We start from the raw sequence: 6000 nt of genomic DNA, 5'->3' as shown, positions 1-6000 counted from the left end.
AGTGTTGCATATGGTTGAAGATGGTGACAGAGTTTGTTGGAAGAAGAAATCAATATTCTTTGATCTCGAGTATTAGAAATACCTTCCTGTGAGACATGTCCTAGATGTTATGCACATTGAGAAGAATGTTTGCGATAGTATCATTGGTACATTGCTGGAGATCCCTGGAAAAAATAAAGATGGGATTGCTGCTCGATTAGATTTATTGAACATGGGGGTCAAAAGCTGATTTGCAACCCGAGTATGGAGAAAGACGTACTCGTTTGCCTCCCGGGCCTTGGAATTTGTCAAGATGAGAGAAAAGAGAGGTTTGCAATTCTTTCTATGGTATGAAGGTCCCTGAAGGTTATTCTTCAAATATAAAAAATCTTGTATCTTTACAAGATTCAAGACTTCTTGGCCTTAAATCACATGATTGTCATACCTTAATGCAACAATTGCTCCCTGTGGCAATTCGTTCTGTTTTGGAGAAGCCTGCAAGGTATGCAATAACTCGTTTGTGCTTCTTCTTCAATGTTATATGTGCAAAGACTATTGATGTTTCCAAGCTAGATAAGTTGGAAGAAGATGTAGTAGTTACTTTGTGTTTGCTTGAGAAGTACTTTCCCCCTTCATTCTTTGATATCATGGTTCATCTAGTAGTACATCTTGTCAGAGAAGTTCATCTATGTGGGCCAGTATATTTTAGATGGATGTATCCGTTTGAAAGATATATGAAAGTGCTAAAGGGGTATGTTCAGAATCGTACTCGTCCCGAAGGTTGCATTCTTTGAGCGGTATATAAGCTGAAGAAGCTGTAGAGTTTTGTACCGAGCATTTATCTGATGTTAGTACAGTTGGAGTGCCTTCAAGCCAAAAGATGGGAGTTTCAAAGCCATTATCAGGTTGCATAGTGAGCGTAGTTAATCGGGACCTGTTGAACCAAGCACATATATATGTCTTGGAGAATACGGAGGAAGTCCTACCTTATATCGAGTACATATGAGTTTTATTCTTTAAGTTTCCATTTTAAACTATTTCTTATGTTTATCTTATATGTTTGGGACCGTAATACTTGAATTTTTTTTTTCATGAAGGCAACATATAATCCACATCAAGACCGCTTATCCAAAATTTAGAAAGAGAACAAAGTGGCTGCAGGATAAACACAATAGCACTTTCATTCAATGGCTACGCTTTAAGGTATATGTTATTGAATAACATATTGGACTTTTAATTTTCTTCTTTCTATGTTAGATTGAATTAAGTTATGATTAATTTGCAGGTTCAAAGTGAACTTAATGAGGAAGACAATCATGGCGTATCAGAAAATTTAAGGTGGCTAGCAATTAGTCCAAACATGGCAGTGCCATTATATAGGAGCTATCTTATTAAAGGTATTAAATTCAACATCAAGGCACAAGATGATGTGCGGACAACTCAAAATAGTGGAGTTTATTTACTTGCACATACTATGCAAGTTGCTAGTGCCAAGGATAAAAACCCAATTCTCTCAAATATAGGTTTCTATGGTGTCATTCAAGAAATTTGGGACCTTGACTACCAAAAGTTTACAATCCCAGTCTTTAGGTGTGATTGGATAGATAGTACTTCTGGTCTTGTAGTGGACGAACTTGGATTTACCCTTGTAGATTTGAGTAAAATTGGACATAGGAATGACCAATTTGTTTTGGCTTCTCAAGTCAAACAAGTATTTTTTGTTGTGACCCGATGCATGGTGGTTGGTCGGTAGTGTTATCAATGCCTAATAGAGAATATAATGATGTTATTGGTGATGATGTCTAAGGTGATGTGAGAATTGAGTGTGAGCCATTTACTAGAGGGATGCCAAATGTTGACACATTTGATGAAGTGGTGGTTGAGTTAGGGAGTCAAAATATTCAAGATGGGTGTGAAGATATATGGGTTCAATGATGCTTTATGTAATTGGCAGTGTATGACATTAATTTTATAATATATTGTAATGTGATTTCTTCACTTTCATTATACAGGTTTTAGCCACAAAACAATCAGTACAAAAATTACTGGTTCCATATTACAAATACGACGGTTTTGATAAAAATGTGAAAAATAAACGTATGTTCTAATAAATAACGACGTTTTGGAGCATTCAACTACCGCAATATATTTACCGACGTCTTAAAGCAACGTAACAATGAAGAACCACGACGCTATTGTGAAACAGTTATCCAGGATAACACGTCGGACAAGCATAAAGAACCGCCATGTAATTCAAAATAACACGACTCCAATCCCATAATACCGACGTCTAAAAGACGAGATCTTTAACCTGAACGTTACAAAAGACGACATCGTCATGAATTTACCACGTCGCATGTTCTTTCATAAACGAAGTGAAAAAGGATGAATTTCACGACGGTATTTGAAGTCCATTAAATTTGTCAACGTTAAGATATATAAATTAGGACGTTAATTTTTTTAATGAAGACGTATAAATTATGAAACACGGCGGTCTTTTTCATGGTAATGACGTTGTATATAGACGACAACGTCTTTATAAATTAATGTGTCGTAATTAATGACCCCATCATTTTTTCTACATCGTTTATTTTCATATCCTGTCGTTAAAATTATTTTACACGGTGGTGGAATTAGAAACGATGCCGTTTCAGAGTCATTACACAACGATTATATTTCAAAATATGACATATAAATTATGTAATACGACTTTCATTTATTTTGAACCGACGTTGTTTATTTATTTCAACGTCGTCTCTGTACATACATGCGTCATAAGTAATGACTCTAACATATATTTCCACATCATAATTCATAGAAAAATCGAAGTGGAAAATTTATTTTACGACGGTTGTTGGAAATGTTGTGACGCAGTAGGTGTCAATAGCGTCGTCTATTATGTATGTAAAGACGTCATATTTCTATTTGTCGTTAAAGGCTTATTTAACGGCATTAAGTTTTAGTCCTCGTCGTTATATGTTTATCTTGCGGACTAATATAAAAGAGGACTAATATAAAAGCACTTGAGTGAAAATAACTCCAGCTGGAATCCTATAATAAATGCATGCTTATATTATGATTTACCTGAAAAGGGGAGAATTCGAACAAGAATGGGCTATGATAACTCAACACTAAAAACGAAATGGTTACCAAAAGTATAGGAAGAGATTAAGACTTGAAGTGAAGCAATGAAAAAGAGACGAATGATGGCATCAGGCATCTGAGGCTATTAAAATTGGATTAGGACTTCGTTGATATTCGTTCCCAAGTCCAGTGTTTCAAGTAGAGGCAACGAAAGTCGAGAGGGGCCTTTTTTTTTTTTTTGTCAAGTGGGTCCATTTGGTTGAGATGAATTCCAGGATTTCTTACCCAAATATCTTGCCTGAGAGTCGTTATTACTTATTTTTATATAAAGAAAATGAGTCGAAATTACTTATTCTTAATACATTACGATATGAAAGGCTTGCTTGAATTAATTTTAAAACTTCCATCAACATATAGTTACCCTTAATGGAGATTTTCATTGAGACACAAATTATGGAAAAAGAAATTGCTAGGATAGATTTCAAACGTATATATAAAGATAGAAAGCCACATATCTTATACATGGTATGATATGAGAACTAGTACAAAGATAAACCTTAAAATCCTAATTAATTATGATTGAGAGTTTTATTAACAACTCAACCAATACATTACATTAACCTTTATTGACAAAACAACCTCTTATTACCACATAATTAATTGAGAGTTTTATAGTACCTGCAATATCCACTAAAAAAGGGTTATCTATTTAATTCCCAGTTTCAGTCTCAGCAACACCAAGTCCTGGTTTTTCATGATGCCCTTGGCCGTGGCTATACTCTCCCAGAGACGGGGGCATGGGCACGGTGGGCGGGGGCGGGGTCATGTGACATGGTCTAGTATACGGATGGCATCTGGGAGTTGTTGTACTTAGTCGGCCTTTAAAGGGATAGGTATTACCCCCTGAAAGAAAAGTAGTAATCTATATAAGTTTAAAGAATTTATATCACTTTGACAAGCATAGATCGGCTTGTATTTTGTACGGAGCAAAGCCATGCAAACGGCAGCCTTGTAAAATGAACTTTAACATCGAGAAGATCATATGATTAAGAAATTATTGGGACTATTGGGACTATTAATTCACATAAAGGTAGAAATTAAGAAATTAAGAAATTAAGAAATTAATTCATATAGATTAAGAAATTTCATATGATTTTGTAAAAAAATAAAATTATTGGGACTATTAATTCACATAAAGGTAGAAATTAGAATAGAGCTACAGTTGGGTCTAGTCTAGGAGGGTAAAAGTGAGTGAGTGAAGATTAAGGGTTTGCTAATTACTATTTGCCCTTAATTTTTAAATTTAATATTAAAATTGTTTTATCTAGACTAGGGACATAATTCACATTTATACTCAAACCTACGAAGAAACTTCTCTTAAAAAATGGCATAGATGCCAATAAGTACTTAGTCTAATAGTACATTTGTTCTCAAGTAAAAATATGCATCTCAAATTTGAATCCCTTCCTCTCGGATAAAAAGAAATGGCATAGATACATATGTAATGTATATATTTCTATGATTTGAATGGTAAAGTTTGTGGGTTGAAAATGTGTTGAAATATTCATTTTTTAGGTCCTTTTATTAAATCATCCCTACAAATGATCAACAAATTTAATGAATGATATAGTTTATCTTTAAGGTCATTTTAATGTTTGCCGAAATTTTTTAGTTTGTTTATGTGATTTATGATTTGACTTGATTATTTGTAAGGATAATACAACACCCACGAAGAAAATAATATGAGTTGAGTAACATGAGTAGAGGTCATAAATATGAACATCCACATATACCCACACATAGATATATTTTCACAGATCGGTGGAATAAAAAATATAAACATACATCTCAGTTAAAAAAACAAATTAGAAACTCACTAATGGGAATTGCTGGCTTCGTAATTTCCGCTAGCTCACGAGCTGAGACCTCAGAGGAGATGAGGATCACAAGAGCAAACATAAAGTCAAGAAGAAGAAAAGACTTGGAGGATGATGCCATGTTTTTCTTAACAACACAATTAAGGTGAAGACAAGATTGTTGAGTGAACTTAATGTGGCTTGGCCTCAACCAATTTATAGACCCTTGATTGGGCTAAATTTACCTTACATATAAACATACTAAGTAGAAAGAAAACTCAATAGTACGATGTAATTTCATTGAGAAACAGTTAAAAAATTTCTTCTACTTTTCTTTCCTTTTTTCCACCAGCTGTGTGCATTCTCTTTTCTCTCTCTTTTTTTTTTTTTTTTTTTCTCCTCCTATGTGTTGTAGGTTGCAGCTTTCCCTTTTATTCCCCACGTGCAAAGCAGTGCAAGCAAAGGATTCCTAAGAAGAGTAGGATATTCAATTGGATGGTTGGATGGGCTATACTTTTTTTTTGGGTGGGTATTTTAAATATTCTCAGTTCACAAAATTTTGCCTCAACTATGTTATACACTCGTATAAATCTTCTCATTCCAAGAAAAAAACAAGGAATTGAAAAGAATGAAATCACCAAATAGCATGCATAAAAGTAAGTAGTATTTGCCCACAACTGAAAACTGAGGGTACGATATACGAATCAATTAAAACTATGATCAATCACACTGAAGCATGAAAGGTTCAACTTTAATAATTTAACTAATAAATAGAGAAATAACACCTGAATTTTGGGTATTTTTTCCTTTCAAATATCGCATAAAACTAAACTAAACATTCAAAGCACGTATAAAATTTATATATCATTTTTTTTAAAACTCATATAAAATAAAATAAAATAATTTAAAACAACTTAAAATATAAAAAAGTTCAAAAAACTAACAAAGTAGATTGAGAGAACATGGTGGTCAATTATTTATTAATATGAACAAGAGAGTGAGTGAGTAAAATTGCTGAGCTAAAAACAAAAGAATGCTCAATCAACCCAAAAAACAAACAAGGAAAGTTTTGATACCTCTT

The sequence above is a fragment of the Prunus mume genome, linkage group LG3 (assembly GCF_029339155.1).
Source record: "Prunus mume cultivar Tortuosa linkage group LG3, ASM2933915v1, whole genome shotgun sequence".
NCBI classification, from domain to species: Eukaryota; Viridiplantae; Streptophyta; class Magnoliopsida; order Rosales; family Rosaceae; genus Prunus; species Prunus mume.
The sequence above is the reverse complement of the archived record's forward strand: the minus strand, read 5'-3'. Positions refer to the sequence as shown.